Source organism: Lutra lutra, chromosome 16 (assembly GCF_902655055.1).
Source record: "Lutra lutra chromosome 16, mLutLut1.2, whole genome shotgun sequence".
Classification (NCBI taxonomy): domain Eukaryota; kingdom Metazoa; phylum Chordata; class Mammalia; order Carnivora; family Mustelidae; genus Lutra; species Lutra lutra.
Genome location: NC_062293.1, coordinates 46,118,026 through 46,138,020, shown reverse-complemented (window position 1 = coordinate 46,138,020; position 19,995 = coordinate 46,118,026). Strand labels below are relative to the sequence as shown.

General features: G+C 41.3%; 1 protein-coding gene across 4 annotated transcripts in view; it reads left to right on the top strand.

Annotated features, from left to right (window-relative positions):
* SMG6 (SMG6 nonsense mediated mRNA decay factor) overlaps window positions 1-19,995 on the top strand; it is a 243,790-nt gene that overhangs the window by 79,015 nt on the left and 144,780 nt on the right. Inside the window, exon 1 of one of the 4 annotated variants that reach the window (XM_047708498.1) lies at window positions 1,802-1,822. The exons of the other annotated variants lie outside the window; for them this stretch is intronic. The gene's annotated coding sequence lies outside the window, so the exon portion shown is untranslated. Of the gene's footprint in view, window positions 1-1,801; window positions 1,823-19,995 lie in introns of those variants that run through there. 4 annotated transcript variants of the gene reach the window in all.

Below are 19,995 nucleotides of genomic sequence, written 5' to 3'. Positions count from 1 at the left end.
GCTACAGGAGACTGCTTTTCTAGCCCCAAACTATGGGGGTTCTTCCTTTGAAGACATTAGAAAGCCAAATTTATAAAGAAATTCCTCTTAATTAACTAATGTTCTTTAGCCACTGATGTTCCTTCAAAAGGGAGACTGGAACAGCTTATTCAGCCACTATGGTACCTGCTGTCGGAGTTCTGCCCTTACTTTGAGGCCCTTAAAGGCAAAGAGAGTCCTGTTAGGAAGTGGTAGAAATGCCTCCACATATGTGTGCTATTTCTTTAAAAGAAAGTCTAACGGAAGTGATGCTGTAGGGAACATCTGCACTTGGGGCTGAGTGGAGAGAGCGAGATGCGCTGCAGCTGGTGGAAGGGCCTGGCAGGCTGAGGCGCTGCTGTCTATTGGGGTTTACTTCTGTCTACATTGAAACATGGCTTGGGAGGGGGTTGGTGGCCTGCCGCCAGCCTCAGTTAGCCTGCCCTTCTCTTTCCTCTTTCCTCCTCTCTACACCCCCCGCCCCAACTCCCCTCCCTCATGCTTTAAAGTCACATTTCCAGGCCAGACGTAGAATTAATCTCTGGGCACTTCACATTGCTGGCAGCTGAAAGCAGGATGTGGGATCTTTTTTTTTTTCTCTTTCTCTCTCTCTGCGTCTTGGCTGACTTTTTTACCTCTCGAAGAATTTGGAAGGCCGTGAGATCCCCCCCCCCCAAGTACTGTGGAGTTTTTCAGCACGCTGATCACCCTGCTGCGGCTTCACCCTAATAGACTTCATATGTTGATGCAGTTGACATCAGTATCAAACTATTTTACATGTGATCTGGTGTATTTCCTGAGGAAATCTGCAAGATATTTATTAAGAACTAATAAAATAAACCTCTCCATGAGTTTTTAGGTAGTTTTCAATTTTTCATGTCTCTCTCGTTTCCTCTTATCAATGAGCTGCTATTTTCTCTAGACTCTGACCATCACAAAAGGAAACAAAAATAAATGTTTTAAACTGTTCCTGAAGGGACAGAGAGAGAATAGTTCTGCCATGATGTATCAGCCGGGGCTGTATTTTTAGTGCAGCATTGTAGAAACTAAAAATATCCTGTTAGAGTGGATCCTTTTTATAGGTCTGTATGTGTGTGTGTGTGTTTATAATGTTGTATGCACAAGTGCCTTTGTGCATCGGCAGCCGCTCTTCACATTACAGCTGGACTCCATTAGTCCTTGAAAATTAATGTAATCCCAGTTAAGAAAAAAATTAATTACTCTACCAGAGCTGTGTTTTATCCAGAGCTAGTGTTAGCTCCCTAGCTGGCAGCTTAGTTTGAGAGGCTCCAGGGGCCTATGGAGTTGTGGCTTTGGTATCACAGCATTTGCTGCTGTGTTTTTCCTTTTGAGAGCATTCCTCAGTTCTTTAGGGTGAGACATGTGGCACACAGAGAATGACTGCAGACCCCTCCACCTCAGTGAAAGACCATGTTCCATTCTGGTCATCCCTCAAAGGACTGTCTGCTACAGGTTTAACTCACCTGCCAGAGCAGGTTTTCTTATCAGGATTCTTTTAAAAAGAGATTCTTTGGCAGTGGTTGATTTTTTTTTTTTTTTTAAGTGTTCTCTGGAGGAGAAATACCATTTGTCAAAGTCCAAGAGATGCATGGGATTTGCCTAGGAGGGGTCTTCGTGGACAATTAAGAATGAAAGTTACATTTTGTCCTTACTTTTTGTCTGAAGTTGGACTAGTCTGCTTAATACACACCTCTTATTATAAATGAGGATGTCAGAGTTGACTGCTGGCTTCCAGTCAGACTTCTCAGCACCAGCCTGGATGAGGGGCTGCCTGGCTCTGTGTGTGAGTAACGTCTCCAGCTTTGTAATCAGTGTTCCGGGATGAGGTGCAGGGCATAGCCCAGAAGTTGTTGTTGTCCGCCTTGCCTTCATGGTACAGCTCATGTGCAATTAGTTGCCTGCATTTTGTTGTTGTTGTTGTTTGTTTTTCCTCCTTGGAGTCTAGACTGGTGTGGAAGGGTAGAGTGGGATAGGTAGGAAAGATGGTTGTTTGTTTCCTTACTGGTCAGACTCTCCAGGCTTTCCCCTGAGAGTCCGGCCAGGGTCCATCTGTGTTGGACTGCAGTTCTCTTTTTGTACTGAGCTGGGGCGTGGGCAGCATAGGCCTGTGTAACTTGTGACAGGCCTCCCCAAATCCCATGATGGCATGCATCCTCCCAGTGCTTTTCGGAACAGGGTTAGTGCCCTTTTGTTTCTTTTTGGACATGGGCTCTGCGGCTTGTCCGTGGACCTCATGTTCTCCTCTGCTGGTGACTCCAGGTCCTCCCCTCATCCCCTCCCCATCATCCCCTAGCTGACAACTAGTTGAGCCCTTGGCTTCCTGTACTTGATCCCCAGGCAGTGTAGTTCAGTAAAAGTAGTAATTAGGCCTTTTACAAATTTATTTTATTAGTGAAGAGAGTTGGTAGGTAATGGGCTGTAACTCTAACACAGCCAGTTTAGAGATTAATAAAAAATTTAAAAAGAGCAGTTTTTACCAGAGGCAGTGGGCCTGTTATTTTGAGTTCTCAGCTGAGCCGAAATCAGAGCGGCGTGGGACCCATGGCGGCCTGGCTGCTGGGAGATGCAGAGCCACGTTCCTTGTTGTTACAGTCTGTGCAGTGCCCGTCCTTGAGGGTGTTTTACGCTGGCATTGGAAAAAAGGAAACCTTGTTTTCCAAGAACTCTGCTCTCTCTCAGCTTGATAAGCATTTAAAAATAAAAGCTGCACAATTGAAATTGGCAGTGCATCCTCATTCTTTTGTCTCTCTGTTTATTTTTTTCCCTCATCCCTCAACATGTGTGCTACAGCCCATGGTTATTACACCCTCAAGAATGATGGCCTGGAACTCAGCAAACTTGCACCAGGGTCTGCCCGCCCTCCACTAGGCTGTTTGAAGCTGGCTGAGACACCAGGACCTAGCACTGAGAGGTCTGGTGGATCAGCCTCAACAGCTCCATCTGTGGCACATTTCCCTTTTCCCCTGAAGCTGCTGCCTGGAATTTTTAGCTTCTCCAGAATCCTGATTGTCAGCTCAATCTTTCTTGTTAGTTTTTGCAGTTAACTTAATTGATTTGTTTACCTCTCCATTGGAGGAGCTCGAAAAGAAAGTGCTTTGGCACTAACCAGGAGCAGTCCTGGCTTTTTCCAAAGATTTTTGTGAGCAAAAATTTTAGAATACCAACCCAGGGAGGAAAAAAGCTCCTATGGCTTAGGCTTAGGGTGATGGTAAGTCCCGGTTTGCCCAGAGATAGACCCTGTTTATGAATTATTAATAGCACACCTTTTCGGTCTCACAAATAGCCCAGTTTGGGAGATAAACTTTACCATCGCCCTAGCTTAGATGAATTTAGCAAAAACAAACAAAATAACTCACTCACTACAAACTGTTAATACTTTGTCCAGAAATGTAATGGCTTGTAAGCCCATGCCAAACCCTGCCCTGAGCATTGCATGCAGATTCCACTGGAGTCATGCACATGTGACCTCAGAGAGAATTGCCATATCTCTGGCTCTGTGAGTGAAGACTGGCCTTCCTGTTTGAGTAGGGCCTGGTGAAGCCAACTTTGAAACACCGTGTCACTTGTTCTAGCATTTCTGATGATCACTGCCTAGTTGGTTGAGTCAGAACCTGGAGTGAGTTTTTGGTGGGGTGTGGCTTCAGGTTTGCAGACTTCCCAGTTGATGCCTGTGAAGGGTTGGTGCCTGATGTAACTAAATAGGGTGTTACTTCAGGTTAGTAGACCTTGTTTTTGCTTGGCTGGTTGGGCTGAACCTGGTATTACTGTTTCCCAAAGAATATTTTTGGTTTGAAAACTGAAGGTCAGCAGTTCGCAAGTGCCGCACTGAAAGCCAACTCTGTGGTTTGTCTTGTGCCACTGGGCCAGCAGCACTGCAGCCCTGATCGATTGATCTGCAACAGTCTGAGACCACGAACAGCAACTGCCAGACAAAACTCTATCTCACCCCATTTCCCTATCCAACCTGTCTCCCTGCCCAGATCCCCTTTCTTTTTCCTTGTATGTCTGTCTCACTCTTGGTTATGTATTTCACTTTTTTGAGTCTATCTTTTTCCATCTCCCTGTCTCTTTCCATAACAGTTTTTAATAATGTTTTAGTTAGTTCCAGCCTTTTCCCTGAATGGATCCCATTGGAAAATGCATTTGAAAGGAAACAGTTATATACTTCCCTTCCTTTGAAAGTCTGTTGGCACCTTTTCCAGTGCAGTAAACCATACAACATGTATTTTCAAAGTTTCCAAACACAGACATGCTGGCGTTAAATTTATGAAAAAATATTTTATTCAGCTGTATGGTAACTGTGACTTTCAGAGATGCTGATCAGATTTGAAATTGGTGCTGACTTGGGACTCCAACAGGTTTATAGATCTCTGCAGGAAATACAGCCGCGACTCCCGGGGAGTCCACGATGCTTTGTGCCATGGCCTTTGACTACAGGTTGGGCAGGAGGAGTCCGGGCAAGAGACGTAGATGTGGGGATCCCCCAGCCGCACCCAGAGAAAAACAGAGAAAGTCAGTGAGTCACTGATGAATATTGCATGGCTTTGTTGTGCACTGAAGCAGAAGGTAAATTCCTTCTGTTCATAAAAGGTAAATCTTTCTTTTTATTACTTGAGCCAAGGACTGGAGGTCAAATAACACCTGTTTGTGTAGTATGTTTTTTACTTTAGAATGCCATGGCTAGGAGGACTGTGTTTATTTGTATTCAAAGTAGTGATGATGTTGCTAGTGTCTGTAAGTGATGATGACATCACTCCTCCCTTTTTACACCCATAGGCCAGTGCCCTCCCACTCCAAAAAAGTTAGAATCAGTTCTGTGTATTTAAACATCTGTGGGTTTGACTGAGGTTTGAATTTGGTCCATAAGGACAAGTTATCCTTCTCAAGGATCCTGGCTGTTTATTCAAGAGATCCCTGGGAATGTTCTTGATAGAAGCCTTTCAGAAGGGGGTTTCTTCCAAATTGCTCTAGCAGCTCAACTCTGTATTGGCTCACTTAGGATTATGTGGCTAAGGTTTATTATATACCATTTCAACTTTCCTTTGCTTGCTAGCCTAACACTGGTCTGCTGCAGGTCATTCAGACAGATTCTATGCCTACTGCCATAGGACAGAAGCTGCCCAAGACAACCCACCAAAAACCTGAGAATCCTGCGGGCTCAGTTCAGTTAACAAGGGTTTGTTGGGGGGCACCTGGGAGACTTATTGGGTTAGGTGTCTGCCTTCGGCTCAGGTCGAAGATCTGAGATCCCACATTCCTGGGATCCAGCTCCTCTTAAGTAGTAAGGCTCTCTGCTTAGAGGGGAGCCTACTTCTCCTCTCCCTCTGCCTGCACTCTGCCTAGTTCCACTCTATCAAATAAATAAAATCTTTAAAAAACAAAACCAAGGGTTTGTTAAGCATCCATTCCGTGTCTCATTCTTCTTAGGTTTTGGGGTAGCATTAGCCTTTGTTGACTGCAGACTTTCCAGTAATGCTTTCAGTGATCATAACTCTGTATTCTTTCTGTTCTCCCCTTCCTCTTCACCTGTTCCTTTGGTCTTCCCTTTCTCAGCCAATGTCCTAAATATCAGCACTGAAGAAAGATACCATCTTGGCCTTCATCTCTCCAGTCTTTTCCCTATTGCTATATTGTAAAATCTCAGGGTTTTACCTGTCACCTCTCAGTGGATTGCTCCCAAATCTCTTTCCTGCCCAGATCTTCTTCCTGAGCGTTAGCTCACATTTCTACCCTCTTGGGCATTATCACCTGGATTCTTAGGCTTATTAAAAATTTATGCATCCTGCTTGTCATGTGTTGCAAGTCAGGTTTCCCAGGAAGCAAACTCTTGAGATTTGCATCCCTGGAAGCTGGTTGGGGAATGTTCTCGAGGTCAGTACCTTGAGGGTGCATGGAAGAAGCAGGGTAGGCCACAGGGAGAAGTTGAATTGCACTGCAGCTCTAACAGAGGCTTTAGCCAGTCCTCTATGGAGTTCCTTGGAGTAGTCCCAGTTGGACCAAAGAGGCTGGATCTTTCTTTCCTTTTATACTTCTTCCATCAACCAGCAAATAGAAAGGAGTTACCCCTGGGAAGGGGGAGTGACATTGGGGAACTGCTTTTCTTCAGCTGAGAGCAAGCTGGGGAGAGGGATCAGCTGAGATCTGCTGCCAACACTCCTGGTAGTTGGGAGAATGAGTGTTTCAATCCTGGGCATTGCACCAAATCACCTCCTGCCCCACCAGAACGGTTCCTCCCATGTTACAATATTTCTCTTATCGGTAACAGATATAATACAGATATATTACATCCTCCATATATTCAGGCTCTCTCTGCCTCACTGTTTCTATTTTTAAGTTGAGGTATAATTCACATAGAAAAATAATGCACAGGGGCTCCTGGGTGGCCCAGTTGTTAAGCATCTCTACCTTCGGGCTCCCTGCTTGGCGGGAGGCCTGCTTCTCCCTCTCTCACTCCCCCTGCTTGTGTTCCCTCTCTCGCTGTGTCTCCCTCTATCAAATAAATAAATAAAATCTTTAAAAAAAAGATGCACAGATTTTAATTTCAGTTTCATGAATTTTGACAAATGCCAACCCCACTCTTTATTCTTTTTTTCTTCTTTACCCTGTATGTTAGGAGTGTTTGAAAATAACAAGAACCAGGGCACCTGGGTGGCTCAATGGGTTAAAGCCTCTGCCTTTGGCTCAGGTCATGATCCCAGGGTCCTGGGATCGTGCCCTGCCATTGGGCTCTCTGCTCAGTAGGGAGCCTGCTTCCCCCCTCCCCCTCCTGCCTTTCTGCCTACTTGTGATCTCTGTCTGTCAAATAAATAAATAAAATCTTAAAAAAAAAAAAAAGAAGAAAATAACAAGAATCCTCTTGAATAGCTTAAATAAGAAATGTATTGCAAGGAGCTTGAGGACAAGGATATAGCCAGGCCTACAGAAGGGATTGGAACCAGGAAATCCATTTTCTTCTCCTCTGCTTTCTTCTGCATATTTCTTGCTGTTCTACTTTCTCCTCTCCCTGGCAAATTAATTATTATTTAATTTTTGTGTAATACATCTTTTTAAAAAAAAATTTTTTTTTTAAAAATTTGACAGACAGAGATCACAAGTAGGCAGAGAGGCAGGCAGAGAGAGAGGAAGGAAAGCAGGCTCCCTGCTGAGCAGAGAGCCTGATGTGGGGCTCGATCCCAGGACCCTGGGATCATGACCTGAGCCGAAAGCAGAGGCTTTAACCCACTGAGCCACCCAGGCGCCCCTGTGTAATACATCTTTACTGATAGATTTATCTCACCCTTTTTAGTGGTTCTCTCTTCCATTATATGTATGTCCTATAATTTAAGAAATTCTCGGGGGCGCCTGGGTGGCTCAGTGGGTTTAGCCTCTGCCTTTGGCTTGGATCATGATCTTAGGGTCCTGGGATCAAGCCCAGCATTGGGGGGGGTAGTGTCTCTGCTCAGCAGGGAGCCTGCTTCCCCCTCTCTGTTTGCCTGCCTCTCTGCCTACTTGTGAGCTTCTGTCAAATAAATGAATAAAATCTTTAATAAAATAATAATTTAATTCTCTATTCATGGATATTTAGGTGGTTTGCAGGCTCTTCTGTCCAAATTATGTAGCGGTGAATTTCCTCATTCATATCATTTCATACATTATCTTTACGTCTTAAGATATTTTTCACTTTTCTCTTTTGATTTAGAGTTAACTACATATGTGAATCCTATTAGAATTCAGCTCTTTGGGGGTCCAGTTCACGTTTGAGTCATCTCTGAAAGCAAAATGCCTAACACAGGGCCTTGCATATTGTAGCCACTTAGTAAAGGCTGACTGTGTGAACAAGGAAATGGATTAATCCAGGACTTATTGGCATAATAAGTAGAACAGATTATCTCTGATGATTAGCCCCTGTGGTAAGTGCTTGGGAGTTACTGGAGTCCATACTGTAGATCCTGCCTTAGTGGGATTTCCAGCCTAGTGAGGATGCTTGATGGATTTTGTGCACCCTGTGGTGGGACAGCTCTGAGCCATGCGCCTGGTGTATGTTGCAGATAGAAGTAGTTTATCAGGCAGCACAGTACAGGTTTCTTTTTGGGGGGGTGGGGAGAAGGAGGACAGTTGCATCTTGCCTTTATTCTTTTGGAAAGCTTTATAAGAAACACCAGAATGCATAACTGGCTCCAGGATCCCTTTATTGGAAGCTAATTCAGAGACAGACTGCATGTTCTCTGACCCTGAGAACCAACTGAATTGTGTTTCTCTAGATTCCTGACTTGGCCTAAAGGAGGGATGAGTGGAGTGAAGAGAGAATTTGGTGACAATATGAGAGGAAACAGAGATGGCAGGGGAGATGCTGGTGGTAGGAGGGGTGACAAGGAAAGACTAGAAGGATGCTTATTGAGGGCCTGTGTCCTCTGGGTGGAAATCTTCTGGATGGTCAGGGCAGGTCAGGAATCATCTGCACACTCTGAGGACAGATGGAAATGGTTTGGGGGTTGGTTCCATGGCTCTGGCTGGTGCAGTGGTTTCCATACCTGTAAATTAGCCCTGACCTTCAGAACACCCAAGTGACAACTCGTTGAAGATGAACTGCTCTGTGCTCTCCTTCTGCTGGTTTTCGGTCTTCAGAATCTCAGCTGGGTTCTGAAGGAGACTCTCTTGTTTGCATAGTTTGATTCTTAGTTCCAGAATTTCCCTTTAATGGAATTTCCCATTTAGTTCCTAATCTTTGGGACTTGTGGGACTGAGAAGGCAGGTTGATATTTGGGACAGAACCCGTGAAGGATGCTGTCTCTTACCTTGTCCCTAGGCAGCACAAGGCTGTGAGCACAGCAAGGCTGAGCAAGGTATTGCAGGGAGAGGGAGGAGGAGTGGTAACAAAAAACATCTGGAGAGAAGATGGAGGAGGCTGGGAGGGAGAAAGAACTTGAAGAAAGGACTTAAATAACAGGGAGGAGAGAAGTGGGCTTTGGACAGTAAGGGTAGGAGAATTGGCCATTTAGGGCCACAGAAGCAGATTTGCCGTTTCATTTCTTCTTGGCTCCTTTCATTCATGGTCTTTTGGTGTATCCCTCCCTTTGTAATTTTTCCTAGTTTTATTGAGAAATAATTGACATACATCACTGCATTAGTTTAAAACATACAGCATGATGGTCTGATTTACAGGCATTGTGAAATGATCGCCACAATAAGTTCAGCAAACATCATCTCTTCTCATAAGAAAAAAAGAATAAAAGAAAAATAAATGTATCCTTGTGATGAGAACGTTAAGATTTATTCTCTTAACAACTTTCCTATAAATCATACAGCAGTGTTAGTTATAGTCACCAGGTTGTGTGTAACATCCCTAGTACTTATTTATCTTTTTTTTTTTTAAAGATTTTATTTATTTGACAGACAGAGATCACAAGTAGGCAGAGAGGCGGGCAGAGAGAGAGAGAGGGGAGGAAGCAGGCTCCCTGCTGAGCAGAGAGCCTGATGTGGGGCTCGATCCCAGGACCCTGAGATCATGACCTGAGCTGAAGGCAGAGGCTTTAACCCACTGAGCCACCCAGTCGCCCCTAGTACTTATTTATCTTACAACTGAAAGTTTTCACCTTTTGACTACCTTCTCCACCCGCCTGGCCTGCTCCCCAGCGCCTTACCTCTGGTAACTGCAAGTCTCATCTTTTTCTCTATGAGTTTGTTGTTTTTTGTTGTTGTTTCTTTTTTGTATTTTATTTATTTATTTATTTTTTTAGATTCCACATATAAGTGAAATTGTACAGTATTTGTCTTTCACTGATCCATTTATCATAATGTCTTTCTGGGTCCCTCTATGTTGCAAATGGTAGGATTTCCTATTTCCAATTTCTTATGCTGAATGATATTCCATTTTATACACATAAACACTGCAACTTTTTTTTTCATCCATTGATGGACACTTAGGTTGTTTCCATGTCTTGACTATTGTAAATAATGCTGCTATGAACATGGGGATCCAGGTTTTTTTTTTTTTAAAGATTTTATTTATTTATTTATTCGACAGAGAGAGATCACAAGTAGACGGAGAGGCAGGCAGAGAGAGAGAGAGGGAAGCAGGCTCCCTGCTGAGCAGAGAGCCCGATGTGGGGCTCGATCCCAGGACCCTGAGATCATGACCTGAGCCGAAGGCAGCGGCTTAACCCATTGAGCCACCCAGGCGCCCCATTTTTTTAAAATTTTTTAAAAATTTATTTATTTATTTGAGAGGGAGAGAGAGAGAGAGAGAACATGAGAGAGGTCAGTGGTAGAAGCAGAGTCCCTGCCAAGCAGGGAGCCTGATATGGGACTCGATCCCAGGACTCCAGGATCATGACCTGAGCCAAAGGCAGTTGCTTAACCCACTGAGCCACCCAGGCACCGTCCAGGTATCTTTTTGAGTTGGTATTTTCATTACCCATGGATATACAATATTCCCAGAAGTGGAATTGCTGGATCATATGGTAGTTCTACTTCAAATTTTTTTTAAAGATTTTATTTGTTTATTTGACAGACAGAGATCACAAATAGGCAGAGAGGAAGGCAGAGGGCAGGGCTCCCTCTCTGCCAAGCAGAGAGCCCGATGTGGGGCTCAATCCCAGGACCCTGGGATCATTTCCTGAGCTGAAGTCAGAGGCTTTAACCCACTGAGCCACCCAGGTGCCCTTCTACTTCAAATTTTTTGAGGATCTTCCAGTCTTATTTCCACAATATTTGCACCAATTTATAATCCCACCCAACAGTGCATAAGGGTTCTCTTTTCTCCACATCCACATCTGCATTTGTTACAACTGGTCTTTTTGATATTGGCCATTCTGACAAGCATTAGGTAATAACTCATTGTGGGTTTTTTTTTTTTTTAATTTTATTTATTTATTTGACAGAGATGCAGCGAGGGAAGGAACACAAGCAGGGGGAGTGGGAGAGGGAGAAGCAGCCTTCCCTTGAAGCAGGGAGCCCAATGTGGGGCTTGATCCCAGGATCCTGGGATCATGACCTGAGCTGAAGAAGGTAGACGATTAGCAACTGAACCACACAGGCGCCCCTCATTGTAGCTTTAATTTGCATTTGCCTACTGACTAGTAATATAGAGCATCTTTTCATGTGCCTATTGGCCTTTCATATATATTCTTAGGAGAAATATCTATTTAGGGCCTTTGTCCATTAATTATTATTATTTTTTTTTTGGCTGTTGGGAGGTATGAGTTTTTAATTTTTTTAAGTTTTACTCATTTATTTCTGTATGAATTTTTTCTATGTTTTGGGTATTAATCCTTTATCAGATATATGGTCTGCAAATTTAATTTTTCATTCCATGGGTTATCTTTTCACTTTGTGAATGATTTCTTTTGCAGTGCAGAAGCTTTTTAATTTTATGTAATTGTTTATTTTTGCTTTTGTTGCTGTGCTTTAGGTGTCATATCCAAAAAATTATTACCAAGCCCCACATCAAGGAGCTTTTTTCCCGTGTTTTCTTCCAGGAGTTTCATGGTATCAGGGCTTACATTTAAGTCTTTAATCCATTTTTTGGAGTCTTTAATCCATTTTGAGACACTTTTACTTTAATCCAAAGAGTGACACTTTTACTTCTTCCTTTCCAATTCTGATACTTTTAATTTCTTTTTCTTGCATAATTGTTCTAGGTGGGATTTTCAGTACTGAGTTGAGTAGGAGGGTGAGAGGGGGGCACCATTGTCTTATTCTTTTTATTTATTTATTTGTTTTTTAAGATTTTATTTATTTATTTGACACACAGAGATCACAAGTAGGCAGAGAGGCAGGCAGAGAGAGGGAAGGAAGCAGGCTCCCTGCTGAGCAGAGAGCCCACTGGATCTCCCCCAGGACCCTGGGATCATGACCTGAGCTGAAGGCAGAGGCTTTAACCCACTGAGCCACCCAGGTGCCCCTAAGAAAATCTCTAAAACTAAGTTAAAGTAATAACTAAGTTAGGAGATGATGATTCTTACTTCAAAAGGATCCATAAGGGTTTCTTTAAGCAAGAGACTCCTCATGTTCAATGCATTTGTTTGCCCAGCATTTAGTCTGTGACAGAAAGACTGTGAGAGTAAGAGAAACCTGAGTGCAAGTGCTATATGCAGTTGATGACTAAAGACTGAAGTATTCTAAATTCTTTTTTTTTTTAATTTTTTATTTATTTTATTTAACAGAGAGAGAGAGAGAGAGATCACAAGTAGGCAGAGAGGCATGCAGAGAGAGAGAAAGGGAAGCAGGCTCCTCTCTGATCAGAGAGCCCGATGTGGGGCTCAATCCCAGGACCCCGAGATCATGACCTGAGTCGAAGGCAGAGACTTTAACCCACTGAGCCACCCAGGCGCCCCTGAAGTATTCTAAATTCTTTTTTTTTTTTTTTTAAAGATTTTATTTATTTATTTGACAGAGAGAAATCACAAGTAGGCAGAGAGGCAGGCAGAGAGAGAGGAGGAAGCAGGCTGCCCGCTGAGCAGAAAGCCCGATGTGGGGCTCGAACCCAGGACCTGGGATCATGACCTGAGCCGAAGGCAGCGGCCCAACCCACTGAGCCACCCAGGCGCCCCATGAAGTATTCTAAATTCTTAAAGAAAAACCCTAGATGAGTGAGAAAGTGACATATGCTATCATATGCTATAAGAGATTCTTGTTTTAAAGGACCAAATGACAATTCAAAATATATGTATATATAAAAATAAATGTATATATAACATAAATAATATCATAATTTATAATACAGATATATAATTACATATATGTATATATTATATATGTATATACATATATACTTATGTGTATATGTGTATATACATGTATATAACATAGATGTATAGATACTAATGGGAAATTGTCTTATCTGTAAAATTTAATTTCTGTACATTATGGGGATATTTCTAAAACAAAAAGTTCAGCAACAAGCTATGAAGCAGAGATTTAAAAGCCAAATTTAATATTTGAACACTGGTACAGAGAATAAAGCTTTATAATTCTGGGATTAGCATTCCCTGCCAAACAGTTTTTAAGCACCAATTCAACTTCATTTTCTTGTGAGGTTTCCTACGTTTGGAGGACAGAATTGACCTGCTGGTTGAAAAGACCTAACAGATTTATTTATAGAGCACTGCTTTACTTCTTAAAAAGGCCCTACTAAAGATTAGAGGAGAAATAAGTGAAATAGAGAATAGAAAAACAAATGAAAGGATTGACCAAACTAAGAGTTGTTTCACTGGAAAGATAAACAAAATGGAAAAACCATTAGCAGCCTAACCCAAGAAAAAATATAAAGGACCCAAATCAAAAAAATCATAAATGAAAAAGAGACATGACATTGATACCACAGAAATTCAAAGGATTTTAAGAGGTTATCTGCTAACAAACTAGACATCCTAGAAGAAATGGAAAAATTCTTAGAAACATACAACTTACCGAGACCAAATCAGAAAGAGATAGAAAATCTGAATAGACTAATTACTAGCAAGGATACTGAATCAGTAATCAAAATCTCCCAGCAAAGATAAGTCCAGGAGCACATTACTTCACTGGTGAATTTTACCAAACGTTTTACAGAAATTAACACCAATTCTTGGAACAGTTTAAAAAAAAAACCAAAAAACAAAGAGAAGGGAACACTTCCAAACCCATTTTACAAGGCCAGCATTATCCTGACACCAAAACCAGAAAAGAAAACTACAGGCCAATATCCCTAATGAATACAAATGCAAAAATTCTCAATAAAATACTAGCGAACCGAATTCAACAGCATACTAAGAGGATTATTCACCACGGTCAAGTGGGATTTATTCTTGGGATGCAAGGATGGTTCAATATAGGCAAATCAATCAATGTGATACATCACATTATTAGAATGAAAGAAAAGAATCATACGATTATCTCAATAGATGCAGAAAAAGCATCCAAAAAATTCAATATTTAGTCATGATAAAATTCTTAATAAATTAGGTATAGAATTCTGCAACATACTTCAACATAATAAAAGCCCTATAATGACAATCCTAGCACTCAAGACTAAAAGGATGAAAGCTTTTCCTCTCAGATCAAGAACAAGACAATGAGGGGGGTGCCTGGGTGGCTCAGTGGGTTAGAGCCTCTGCCTTTATGAATATGAAATGAATATGAAGTAAATAAATATTCATTTCATCATGAAATATGAAATGAATAAAATCTTCAAAAAAATATTTTCTTAAAGCACTGTATACCTAACCTGTCAGTATATAAAATACTACTATATCTGTGTTTTTGGAAAAACATTGTTAGATTGTGATACTTACATATTTTGTCTCACCATACAAATAGCTTCCGGATAATTTTTCTTGGGTATCTTTGAATAGTAGGTAGTATAAAGCCGCATGCTGTAAAGACCTTTCAAGAGTTTTTTTTTTTTTTAAGATTTTATTTATTTATTTGACAGACAGAGATCACAAGTAGGCAGAGAGGCAGGCAGAGAGAGAGGAGGAAGCAGGCTCCCCGCTGAGCAGAGAGCTTGATGCGGGGCTTGATCCCAGGACCCTGGAATCATGACCTGAGCTGAAGGCAGGGGCTTTAACCCACTGAGCCACCTAGGCGCCCCTTTCAAGAGTATTTTTAATTTTTTTCACACAGTATCCCTTGCAAAGAGTCCATGTTAAAAAAATGATTTGAGAACTCAGTGCTGAGAAAAGATTTGCTTTTCCTGAGTAACTGATAAATATATTCTTTCCCAATAACGACAACTGTATATTTATAGTTATTTATTTATTATTTAGATATATTTATTCTAATTATTTATTCTAATTCTAGTTCTAATTCTAGATATAATTTATATATATTTATTCTAAATATTTATTCTAATTCTTATTATTTAGATATATTTATTCTTTCCCAATAATGACAACTGTTGGTGTTTCCATTTTTGCTTTGGCTGCCAGGAAATTCAGAGGTAAATTTTAAGTTTATTCATGGCACCTGATTGACTTATTTGTATTTTACTTCTTCTTTCTCCTGATTTTCTACATCTACTTTAACATTACTTAATTATAGGTGATTTTGCCCTAAGTTTTCACAAGTCTTTTGTGGGATGAGGTATAAAGGAATAAATATAAACAAAATAATTAAATTTAGTTGAAAATAATGTTTATACGTTTCAGTTTATATTGTTGACAAATTAACCAGTTAGCCAACTGATGACAAATTTGGAATGGCTGTTACTAAATGGGATGTCTTTTCTAGAGCTTCTAAGTCAGAGGACTAGCTGATGCCTCATTGGGTTTCTAGTCACCTTCATCAAGCGCTACCTTTCCTTGGCATAACTGCTTTATTTAGCTATTATTCTGCTGACCCCTTTTCTACTTTAAAACTATATGATCCAGGGGTGCCTGGGTGGCTCAGTGGGTTAAGCCGCTGCCTTCGGCTCAGGTCATGATCTCAGGGTCCTGGGATCGAGCCCCGAATCGGGCTCTCTGCTCAGCAGGGAGCCTGCTTCCTCCTCTCTCTCTCTGCCTGCGTCTCTGCCTGCTTGTGATCTCTCTCTGTCAAATAAATAAATAAAATCTTAAAAAAAAAAAAAAGAAAACCTATATGATCCATAGGGGAGGAGGTTGGACGAAGTCATTGCTTGCTCAATCTATTTTGGGCATTGATCTTGAATTATAAAGCTTTGAGGAACTTCTTAGAGTGAGCTACTAGAGTAGAGTGTGATGAATGTGCAGATTTGGATATTCACAAGTAATCCACCCAAGAATTATGTCTTCTCATTGGCCTCATTTTTTAGTACTGAGTCCTCAAGATTTGTTTGATGGCCCGAATCTTTGGGTTCTGGAAGCTTCTCAGAAGGAGTCCAAGAGATCCTTCCTATCCTGGGTACCTCTGTGCCCTACCTGTCTCAGAATTGTCTTATTTTGGCATTGTTTGCAAATTCTGTCATACTCTTTTTTTTTTTTTTAAATTTTATTTTTTTATTTGACAGGCAGAGATCACAAGTAGGCAGAGAGGGAGGCAGAGAGAGAGGAAGGAAAGCAGGCTCCCTGCTGAGCAGAGAACCTGATTCGGGGCTCGATCCCAGGACCCTGAGATCATGACCTGAGCCGAAGGCAGAGGCTTACTTAACCCACTGCGCCACCCAGGTGCCCCTGTCATACTCTTTAAAAATGCTTCAGGAAGCCATAAAACAAAAAAAAATTGAGTTAATCTGTTAAAATGGAAGCTGAGCATTTCCCCGCCTTCTGCCTGCCGTATTAAAGGAGCTTTCTCTGAATCAGGTTGTCTGCAGGCGTTATCTCTCATTAACTTTTACATTAGTCCCCAAGTGCTCCTGAAGCTTCATACCAACAAAAATGGGTTTCAAGCTGTTTTTCTAAATCAGCTGCCAAACCTGTCTACTCCGTCAGAAGGGTTGTGGAGTTATTAATTCCTTCTCACTGCTACAGCAAAAGTTTCCTTCTAGATTGGCTCATGGGTATGACATTTTAGGAAGCCTACTTCACTTCTCTTCTCCTCCAGAACCCTAAATAATTTCTGACACAAGATACCCCAGTTCTCTTAATAGAATTCCACAGGGACACTTACCTGCCTAATGTAATTAAGAAGCTGCTAATCTTTTTCACTCCTGCTTTGCTTCCCCCAAATATTCTGAGAGAAGCAAGCCTTGCAAAACCTCTGGTAAGCAGTGTAGACGCAGAAACTCTGTCCTTCAAGATTTACTTGTAAATCTTCCAGATGAGATGCTGGAATGGCAGACACTCTTCTCCCGGGCCCCATCCTTGAGGGACTTAGCTGGTGCCAGCATGCCATTCCTCTTGCAGCAGCTCTTCTTGCCCAAAAGGGGACGTGTATTTGAATAACCCTGGATCAGGCAGGAAATCCAGAGTGACAAAAATATCAATCCAGAGACACAACTAAAGTGGAAATGGCCAGAGTGTGTTTTGACTGGTTGCCTGCCCACCCTTCCTCCTCCTCCTTTCTCTCTCTTTCTTTCCACTCCCCACTACCTCTATCTCTTTCTCTCTCCCCCTCCACCCCACCGCCCTCCCTCCTTGCCTGCCTACCTGCCTGCCTTCCTTTTCCAGGAAATCTATAGAGTACCATTTATAAAATGGGTATTCTCTGGAAAAAAATGAAAGCACTCCTTTAGCACTCCTTTAGGAGTGCTTTCATTTTTCCTTGTAGAGAGCAGAAATGGTTTGTTGTCTGTCTTGCCAAGATGTTTTGATAGAGTCCCCAGGACACTTCTTGGCCATAGAGCGTCATATAAAGGAGGAGGGTAAGCCAGGCTATCGTCTGGAGAAGGCTTAGCACTTGTGGAGATCATTTTGTCACTTTCAGAAGGTAGCAGTTGTGTTGTAATGGTATAATAAGCTTTAGAATCAACCACATCACATGTTTGAATTCTTTTCCCAGCTATTTATCAGCTGTGTGACCTTGATGAAGAAAGTTAACTTACCCTCTCTGAGGCTTAGTTTCCTTGTCTGTAAACTGCAGATATCGGTGCCAGTTCGCAACGTTTTCCTGAGTGTCAAATTGTGTATTAGGCACTCAGTACATGTCCAGCTTTATCAAATCAGCCTCTAAGTTATGATTTCTTAAAATCTTAAATGATGAGTCAGACTAATGGCCTTTTAATCGCACTCTGTTATTTAAAAAAAAATCTTTTAACAGTTTTATTGAGATCTGATTGATGTACATCAGACTATACATATGTAGACTATACAGTTTGATGAATTTGACATATGTATACATTTGTGAAACCATCAACACAGTCAAGATAGTGAACATACCCTTCACTCAGAAAAGTTTACTTGTGCCTCTTGGTAATCCATTCTTCCCTAACTTTACTTCCCAATCCCCAGGCAACCACTGATCTGCTTTCTGTCACTATAAAAGAGTTTGTATTTTCTAGAATTTGACAGTATTTCCTTTCTCTCTCTCTCTCTGTCTTTTGGCCTGTCTTCTTTATTCCACAGTAATGATTTATACTTGTTGTTGAATGATTCATTTGTTCCTTTTTGTTGCTGAGTAGTCTTCCATTGTATGGATATACCACAATTTGTTTATCCATTCTCTTGTTGATGGATGTTTGAGTATTTTCAAGGTTGCGCTATTTTGGAATAAAACTGCTGCAAACATTCAAGTGTAACTCTTTTTGTGGACATATGCTTTCACTGCTTTTACGCAAATTCCTAGGAGTGGTATAGCCAGGTCACTTGGTAAATGAGTGTTTTAACTTTGGTTTTAAGAAACTTCCCACTTGCTTTTCAAAGTGGCTGTATCATTTTACATTCCCAAAGCAGTGTGTGAGAGTTCCCCATACTCCATGTGCTCAGCAACACTTGTTCTCTTTTTGAGTACAGCCATCCTAGTGGGTATGGAGTTGTATTTGTGGTTTTGATTTCCCTAAGGATTGATAATGTTGAGCATTTTATAAGAAGTGCATGTTGAGCACGCATTTATTTGCCATCCATATATCTTCTTTGCTCATTTTTTTGTTTTATTAAGTTGAAAGAGTTCTTAGAGATGAGTCCTTAGTCAGATAGGTATTTTGCAAATATTTTCTCCCAGGAAGAAAATTTTCTCTGTGGCTTCTCTTTTCATTTCTGTCTTTTGGAGACAAGTATATGTGTGTGTGTGTGTGTGTGTGTGTGTGCGCGCACGCACGCTTATTTGTTTGAGTGAAGGGTTTTTTTTTTTTGAACTTTGGTTTACAGATTTATTGACAAAGATAGTTTCACATGGTATTGAGGCTAATACTGCCAATTAAAAGAAAACTTCTTAATATCCATCTAATTAATGCTCCAAAGCATTGCACGCTGAAAATGCATAAGCAGTTTCACTTACAAAGAAAACAGCACTAAGCAACATGTTTTAAGTAACTTTTTTCCCCCAACTGTCCTTGTTGGTGGATTACACATACCACTGATTTGAGATTTATACCTTTCCTTATTTTTTGAGCAGCAAGAACATGTTTAAACAGCTCACTTAGCTTCTGCAATTTGTTCTTCTTGTCATCTTTCTTCACTTTCTCATCACCTCCAGTCTGCTGCTTGACACGGATTTTACTGATCCGATGATGAAGTTCTCTTGCTTTACTCCTTATTCTGTAGATAGAAGTTCTGTCTTCAGTGAACTTTCCCGTCTTTTTTCTTATTTTCCTTTTGGTTGCCCCTGGCAGTTTCTTGCTCAATCCAGATAAAGAGCCACAGTAGCCTCCAGCAGCTCAGGCCGGACAGCACAAGATGCAAATGAGGGGCCCTATACAGCGTCTGTGCAGAGTAATCTGCTGATTGGGAAAATGTCCCCCAAATGTCTAAGAAGCCCTGTTCTTTGTAAAAGAAAAATGTTTCTGGAATCTTAGATCTTTTGGGGGGTCTGCTTAGTGGTTTTATACTTTATATTTTGAAATAATTATAGATTCACAGGACATTGTAAAAAAAATGTAGAGAGAGGTCCTGTGTCCCCTTCATCCCTCCTTCCCTAATTGTTAGCATCTTTGACTTTAGCGCAATATCGATCCCATGAAATTGACGTTGGTACAGTCCACAGACCTTACTCATTTCACCAGTTACACATTCATACAGGTATATATTTGCCAGTTGCACATGTGTATATATAGTTCTGTACAATTTTATCACACAGGTAGCTTCCTGTAACTGCACACGGTCAAGGTGCAGAATTGTCCCAACACTGCAGCGCTCCCTATGGCTACCTCTTTAGAAATACCCCATCCCCTTCTCTCCCCAAATCTTAACCCCTGTGCTCTGTCTCTATAATCACTTTGTTTCAAGAATATTCTATAAATGGGATCATATAGTATGTAACCTCTTAAAATTGGCTTTTTTGGCTCCACTTAATTTCCTGATGGTTTATCGAGGTTATTGTACATATCACTTTTCTTTTTATGGCTGAGCAGTATTCTGTGCTGTGATGTTCACTGTCTGTTTAACTGTTCATCAGTTGAAGGACATTTGGGTTGTTTCCAGTTTAGGCTGTTATGAATAAAGCTGC